This window comes from Centruroides vittatus, unplaced genomic scaffold (assembly GCF_030686945.1).
Source record: "Centruroides vittatus isolate TY-2023 unplaced genomic scaffold, ASM3068694v2 scaffold_752, whole genome shotgun sequence".
Classification (NCBI taxonomy): domain Eukaryota; kingdom Metazoa; phylum Arthropoda; class Arachnida; order Scorpiones; family Buthidae; genus Centruroides; species Centruroides vittatus.
Window position 1 is genome coordinate 3460153 of NW_027122716.1, and position 8925 is coordinate 3469077.

The 8925-nt window shown below is 27.1% G+C and overlaps 1 protein-coding gene across 1 annotated transcript in view; it reads right to left on the reverse strand.

The window, feature by feature from the left end:
- The window catches only part of LOC136989710 (protein FAM110B-like), a 52250-nt gene extending 46242 nt beyond the window's left edge, over positions 1–6008 (reverse strand). The window contains exon 1 of the mRNA XM_067287950.1: positions 5848–6008. The gene's annotated coding sequence lies outside the window, so the exon portion shown is untranslated. The remainder of the gene's footprint in view (positions 1–5847) is intronic.
- Between the last annotated feature and the right edge of the window lie 2917 nt (positions 6009–8925).

The following is an 8925-nucleotide window of genomic DNA, read 5'->3' on the forward strand; positions in this document are numbered from 1 at the left end:
ATATAAATGATTAAGTATGCAATTAATAATGATGATAGCCAGAGTGTCACATACACTACTCTACTTCAATTTCTAAATATATAATCAAAAACAGATTGATAAATCTAAAATCAATATACAATAATGTAGCATTAATGATCTTTGCAGCAAAATAAAAACCTTTATTACTTTTTATTTTTTTTCAGTAATGTAAACCAGATTTTTTCTTAAAACTTTCAGTACAATTATAATTTTTATTTTTAGAAACTGTGGAATTAAAAACTAACACACTATTATCACTTGTAAACTTTTCTGTAAATTAAATTAGATTAATAATTGAATTTATGACGGTGTAGAAGAATATTTTCAATTTACAGACATTGAAAAGTTTACAAATGATAACAGTGTGATAGTTTTTAATTCCACAATTTCTATGTATAATACATTTCTATATTTCCACAATTTCTAAAATATGGTATGTGTATGTGTATATATATATATATATATATATATACATACATACACATACTCACCATATATATATATCATATTTTCTGGCAGAAAAGGGTTAGATACAACTTTTGTTTAAAAAAATGTTATTGTTTAATTAAATACATTATTATTTTTATTAATATTTTTTGTTATAGCCAAACAGCTTTTGCATGTATTTATTTCAAATATTTTAATGATAAATTTTAATTGTAAATGTCTTCTTTTAAACTCTTTTTTTCCAATAAGTCTGTATTCTAATTTTACCTTTTTTAACCAGAATACAGTAAAAGAATTTTGGGGCGGCATGCCAAAGGCGTGGTATGACTTAAATAAACTAAATACTTTTTTCCTAAATATTCTGTGCTGAAAAAGATGCATTTTATATGCCATAAAATATGGGATTGTATAACTAGCTGACTGCTAAGAATACAAACTATAGCTCTCTACTCTTTATAGATTTCAGATATTTGATTAAAATATACTCGCATCTGGCTAATGGCTACCATGTTTTATAGTGGAATGCAGTGAAATTAGGAATAGGCATGTAAATAAATTTTTGATTTTGATAACAAGCAGAAAAAATAATCATAAGATGGTGTCATATGTGCAATATCTATGTCTATATATAAAGTTGCAAATACTGTATACCTATTTGTATTGTGAGACATTTCCACTCAAATCATCACCATCACCAAACTCAAATGAAAACTCATACCTCACTCTGTACTGCCTTATCACATACCACAGGGATTACAGCCTGAGATCAATCCTGTCAATAGCATTATCATTTCATATATTTTTATGAAATTCAATGTGTCAATATCACATTTTTTAAATAAAAAAAATAATGTTTCCAGTATAAAATCTAAAACTTGTGATTATGTAAAATCTATTCTCTTCTTCAATTCTTTTTAAAGTTCTAGTGATCCTAGTGGTCAGTAGCTTTAGTGCAAAATAAAATAATTTGGAAAAATAAATCCACTTTTTTCCACAATTTGTCCTCCACTCCTTTTTTGTTGGTTCTTTATATATAATACATAATTATTTCAGATGTAAATGGATTGCTTAGTACAGGTAGGCCTCCTACAATACGGTAGATACATTTCTTGAAAATACCGCGTTGTGGGAAATCGCATTATAGGCATGGGTGTAGCCAGGAAGGGGCATGGGTGGGCACACCCCCAGTTAACCTGGTGCCCCTCCCCAGAAAATTACAGCCTCTACCAGGTTCCCATAACAAAACCCTGGCTACGCCAATGATTATAGGAGACACCAACTTAATACAAAAACTGGGATTCAGTTCTAAAAAAAAAAAAACTGCCTTTTAGGTGTAACATTTTCATCATTTTTTAAATTTATGTACATAAAAAGCTTAAATAAAATTCAACATCATATAAAAACTAAAAAGATTATGATTTCAAGTCAAAATCAAAAATGAACATAATGTTATGGTCACAAATTCAGTCCTCATTGTCACTTATTATAGTTGTTTGAGAATGTTTGACTGGCCTTATTTCAAGATCTGAGCTTGTTTTACCAAGTTCCACTGCACTTATGTGATCCGTTGCAATTTTTCTGTTAAGTGAAAGATAATTTGCTTCTAAATACCCTAAACCGCGTCGTAAAAGTACCGCATTGTAAGAAAATTTCCACGTTTTTCCAACCACGTTGGAGCGAAAACACATTGTAAAGATACCACATTGTAAGATGCCTACCTGTATATATAAAAAGAATGAGGCTTAAATTTCTTATGTAAATTCCAAAATTTAAAAACTATTGTAAACGTCTTTAGAACACTCCAATGTTTCAAAAATAGAACACAAAATATGTTAATGTTTTTGTAAACCTAAAGTTGAGCTGTAAAGCAGTACAAAAATGTTTGTTCAAATATTAAAAATTTGTTTTGGAAAGTGAAAAGGTGATTTATGTGAAATTTTTGGTTTTATTGAAACTAAACATTTCTAGAGTAGTTGGGCTGATATCTACGAAACATTGTCACAAAAAATATCTTGAAGTTAACATCAACATTTTTTGAAAATAAAATAAGAACCTAACACGATTTACAACTAAAATGTTTTAATATACAATTACAAAATTATTTTCTAATCTGACTTAAAAAGCATCATTTAAGCATTAATGTTTTTTTACTTCATTCTGAATTACAAATTTTCAGTGTATATCCAAATAATTTAAAATTTTAATCTAGAATATCCTACAGTCTAAATATCAGCATTATAAGGATTTTAAAAGTTAGGAAAGCTCTTGCTTTAAAATCATTTCTCCATCTTCTTCCTAAAAGCTTTCTTATCTATATTTTCTTAAAGCATTGTTTCAACTTTTCTAATTAAATATACCATTTCTTATTCTTTTTGTTTTTTACTTTACAAATCTATTCCATTATCCAAGCGTTTAACTATTACATTGAAGTTGACAATAAAAATGAAATTATTTTAGCCTACAGAAATGAACCCATTCATTTCCAAAATATTATCTAGATTCTGAAAATGCTTAAGGTCTACATCCTGTAAATAATGATATGGTGCTTTTCAAATTTAGCAAATTTTTTAAAGAACAAAACAAGTAAGATCCATTTCAATTAATCTTCTAAAAACATTAAATTTTATCCTTTAGCTATTAATGTGTAACTGAAGTTTAATTACTTTAATGTTAAAAGAAAAATCTATTAAATTTAAAACTTTAGCTATTTTATTTATTCTATTTAATCCATTATTAAGTTATTTCACGTCATTGATTATTTTCAAATAAGTATAGTTATATAATATCCATACACCAGAGGTGGGTAAGCAAGAGTTCAGTGGGAGCCGAAATGTAGGTTTTGCAAAATGCATGGGAGCTGCAGTTCTGTACTGTCATGGCAGACAGTATAGTAAGGCAGGGAAGGATAGGGTGTCCCCCATCCAACTCGAGAACTTGTTTTCAAAGAATAGATTTGAAAATGTCAATTTAATTTATTGCACCAACTTGGAAATAAATTACTATATATTACATATATATAATTACATATTTTCACAAAACTGTGGAAATAAAATTATAAAAATAATAATAAAAAACAGAAATTAGCTCTTTCAGCAAGAGTCGCATGTAACTCAAAAAGAGTCACATTTGCCCATGTCTGCCATATACTATTAAATTATACTTCTGATAATTAGCACTGAGTTCAGCGTTAACGTAGATTCTTCTTTTTATTGCAAGCACTTTCGACGAAAAATTACGATCGTCGTCTTCAGGCGAATGTGGAAAGAACAAATTTGAAAGAGATTCTATTCTATCTATTTAAAATTAATAAATTCAGCAACAGCATAATCCTTTTTTTCATATATAATGAATTTTTCAGTATAAAGTGCTCATAGCATACTTTTCATAACTAAAAAATAAAATAACCTAATATAACAAATGTATATATATAACAATGTATAGTACAATATATTGTGTATAAATACAATTACCTACATGCAATATTTTACATCTATATATTATGTAGATATAATATATTATTAATTATTATACTAAATACTTAATATACAATATAATAATAGCCATATAAATCTATTTATATTATATAGATAAGATAGAATAAATATATTCCTCATGCTAACTGCTGATGATAGCTGTATAGTATAAAAGAATGAGTTTCCTAAAAAGTTTTTACTTTGAGAAAAACAGTTTGTATTGATGTTTGAGGAGCTTCCTTAATAAATATACATTATTATATATATATATGCGTGCATGTGTAGTAATTTTAAAATTTCACTACATGACATAAAATTGAATATACCTGTATTATTAATTTGTATTTTAAATCAATATACATAATTTATATATTTAGATAAATATATATTCTAATATACATAATTATGCATAAAGAACATACTTTTAAAAATTTTAAATTTATTTTTACAGATCTAAATTTTTCATTCATGTGATAACACTATTATTTTCATTGAAATGCACAGTACTTATTGTCTTTTAAAGAAAATACACTAATACCTACATTCAAGTATTTTATTTTATATAAAATTTAGATAATGCAACAGTTATATATGAATGCAAGAATTATTATGTAATACAGAATCAAAATATATAATTTGCAAACAGTTTGATTGAATTAAAAAAAAAAAAAATTAAAACAGCTATCATCATCTAATTATAATAACAAGGAGGTCCCACTTAAGAAGAAAAGAATTTCATAGATGTCTCATAGAATAAGCAAAGAGAAAAATTGCAACTAAAAGACATTCATAAAATTTATTTTTACATGTTTGGATTGCATCACCTTACTATAAGTATCGTATAAAATAAAAAGAATGCTATTTAGTAAGAAAAAAAAAAAATAACATATTTAATTAATCAAATTTATCATCACATAACTGCCCATTTTATAGCTGAAAGTTAAGAAATTAAAGACTCTCTACATTTTAAAAATTGTAAAGTCATAACTACAAATCGAATTTTAAAGAAAAAACGGTGGAAAAATTCTTGTCACATTTTTATCTAAATGATATTTAAAATTTACTAATAAAAACACATCTTTTCCTTTTTTTTTTTAATAATTACTAATTTTACACATGTTATGGTTTGAAACTTCAAAAACAAAGAAATTGCCATATAAAATACTGAAGTATTTCATATAATATCAAAAACAAGCAAATGACTTTATCAAATACTTTGTCTATTCATTTATTTTGATGGCAGGATTTCTATTTAACCACAAAATCTCAATAAATTAATCAGACACCTACAGTACTCAGACAGAGACTTACCACAGATGATAATAGAAAATATTTATTACAGCCATAAACTGAAGCAATAATTGAAACAATATAAAACATTAAAACTTTTTAAAGCAAGTTAACTTACCTAAATTCAAATGTATAAATGAAACATTTTCCAGTTATGACATTATCTTATCTAAACCATTAGTAAATAGGGTTTAAATCATACAAAATTATAATTTTATATATTTATATTTATATATCTCATACCTTAAATTACAACTTACGTATTTAATTATTATTATTTTGGCTATGAAAGGCTCGATATTGGAAGAAGGTATACAAATAACGACGGTTAAACACGAATCTATTCTATAAAATGCTTGTAAATATAAGAAATAAGCGAGTGTAGCATGTAAGAATTAGGAGCCAAGTGTAAAAATGTTTTCATATCAACATTAAGAAACTCAGTTCATAATCATAATAAATCGATTGGATTAGTGTAAGCGGCAATAACAACTCGCCATCAGCTGTTGTCAGTACGACATACGATCAATATCAAAAAAAGTTTACGTTAAAAATTTCTATTTATTTCCCATCATCACTTAAGCATACGCCGTACAATTATAATAAATAAACTTACCGGCATTTTAACGGAAAAAATAAATAAATAAAAAAAAAGCATTCGCCGCACACAAAAGTAGACCACGTCTCTCTTCCTTCGTGTATTCAGACTGAGAAACAAGACACTGGACACGAAACCTGGATATGACGTAGTTCAAGCGTCGTCCAATCAGCGTTAAGTAAATCTTCAATGTTTCTTCGCTTAACGACCAATCAATTTCGACCTTACAATTGATAATTTTCTTATTATGTATTAAGCATTTAATTAAATTGTCGTAATGGCAGAATTTAATTAAATAAATAAACAATAATTGATTGAAGTTGAAAATTGAATTAAAAACTGATTTTTCGATCATTACGGAGAGATTTGAACGGTGTCTAAACACGTGCAGTATTTTATAATAATGTGTTGAACGCTACGTGTTTAGCTGAGAATATTTTCAAACACGAAAATTCATATGCAATCACTTAATTATATATAATTTTCTGTTAATTAATTTACTTATAACTTAATTAATTAACACATCCAACGCTGTTATTATTAATAACAAAGTCAATTGTTTAAGTTGCAAATCCGTTATTAAATAAAATGAAGTGTTTTATAACAGAGCTTATAATACGTGATTGAATATAGTATATACTGTATATACGGTATTAGAAAAAAAGTACATTTTTATGTTCTATTCATTTTGTACGTATCCACTTGAACTGTTTTCGACACGTGTACAAATGATTAAAAAATATAACAAGAAATAATTCAGTTATAAGGCCCACGCAGAAAGGTGATCGCAATCATTTCGACCTATCCCGAGACTCGGAAAAGGGATTGATTTTTTTTTTTATTGTAAAATATGATATAAAAGTGATATAAATTAAAATTTCTTTTTGATAAGTACTGAAAAATTTCTTTTGTTGATTTTATTTACATACATTTAGGTTTTTAATGAAAGTAGAGACCATATTTCTGAGTAATTAGGCCCCATCTCGTAGGCCTGGACTCATATACAGTAGAATGATTCATAATGAATTGGTTTCTTAGGCAATTTTCTTCATGTATTGAGATCAATGTGGAATTCAGAGATTAATAAACTTAGCTAAACTGATAATCTATATATATAAAAACGAATGTATGTCTGCTGCTGTCTGTGTGTGTGTTTTTGACCTTCATGCATTATTACACCATTTATCCTATTGCCATGAAACTTTGGGAAGTTGTTTAATACACTCTCGCAAAGGTTTGTGGCATATGTGAAGACTACCATTTCCCTCCTTCCAAAAATATCTTTATATATGGATTAAGGCTTTTATGTCCAACAGATGGCGCTAACTTTCGACGACCTAAGTTTGCTTTTCTGTGAGGCATTATGCTTTTCTGTGAGAATGAACTAAAGCAGATCATTTTCTATCTATATAAATAAAATATAACGTTCGTTTGTTCCTATCGATTCCTTTGAAATTTTGACACAACGTTGCATTCGAATACACACGTGTTTTTATATAATATACATGTCGAAATTCCCCCACTAGGGGGAGATGGACAGGATTAAGGCTTACTGTGAAGAACTCGGCTTTTATTATACTATTTTAGATACGTTTTTGATTGCGTTTTAATAGGGTACGTCAAGAGAATGTACACTAAGAAGGGATTTTTTGAAATTTCCCCCACGGGGGGAGTGTTATACATTTATAATAGATACATTTTAAGCCACAACAACACGTGGCCGGGTCAGCTAGTAGTTTATAAACGTTACTTCGTATTCTTTTAACTTAGCAACCTATTTTTGTCCAGAATGACCACTCAGGAGAACCGATAAGATGCAAGCTGAATAGTATAAAATTATCCAAGATTCAACTTTGAAAAAGTTGTATGTTATGTTTTAGTAAGAAAAACAAATTTTGTATTGAATAATTTAATGATTTAATTTATTTGTTAGTTGTAAAATTATAATACATTTAAACTTTGGTTGTTTTAAAATCATTTTAAAGATAAAATGATTCAATTTGTATGCCCTATTTAAACTTTCGATTTTGTCGTCATTTAGCATTTGTAATGACTTTTAATTGTGTTAAATTGTTATGAAAACTATCGTATAAAATTCGGGGCCTTCGAAAGCTTGTAAGGGCCCCGGAGTAGAGCGAACTTCTCTAGTTCTTTAGCAGGCCCCTTTTGTCATGCTTTTTTTAAAATAAATGACGTAAAATACGTAGAATGTTTCTTTATTAATAAAAAGCGTCTTAAACAATTTTATTTTTTATTTGTAAAGATAACATTAATTAATAGGTATAGGAATTATTGCGGACCTCTTAAATTTTCTCCGGGACTGGAGAAAAAAATCTTCAGCCGCTTCCTCTCGAAGGTCCTGATAAAAATAATAAATGTAAACTTGCAAACTGATCAGTAAAATTTATATAAATGTATGTTATACAATTTTTCTACATTAAAATTTTAAACGCAGTATATTAGCTTTTAATTGATTATCTTAATTAATTTATTTTTAATTCTAAATATTTTTTTCATATCTTTAATTTTTATTTAACTGTTAATCAAATTTTCTGTCCTTCCTTCCATTTTTTGACTTTAATTATACTTTTTTTTTGCTACGTCACAGTAAATAACTCAAATTTAAGACTTATTTAATATATGCTTATACGCGTTCAGCCGGAAATGATTAGCACGTTTTTGCGAGTATAGCCCAGCTGAATCATCTTAATATTCTGTAAAATCATTGCTTTAATGGTGAAAATTATAGAGATATACAACATGAATTTTTTAAATGTCTTTCTTAAAATTCATTTGTATTCAAAAACACCTTAAAATTTTATCACTATTTTTATTAGCTTAGTTACAAATGCAGGCAATATTTAAAAGAGATGCAATGAAAGCTATCTATTGAATTTTGTTATATTTACAAAACTTAATTTATTTAATACTAATTTCAAGCTAAAGGATGTTTTATACACGAATTAATTATTATAATAATCCAATCGGCGTAAGTAATTATTTTCGTTAAATAAAATGTTATGAAGACATTGTAGGCTAATTTCCGATATGAACGTTGAATAGAATTCAATGTTAGTCATGACCAATAAGTTAACC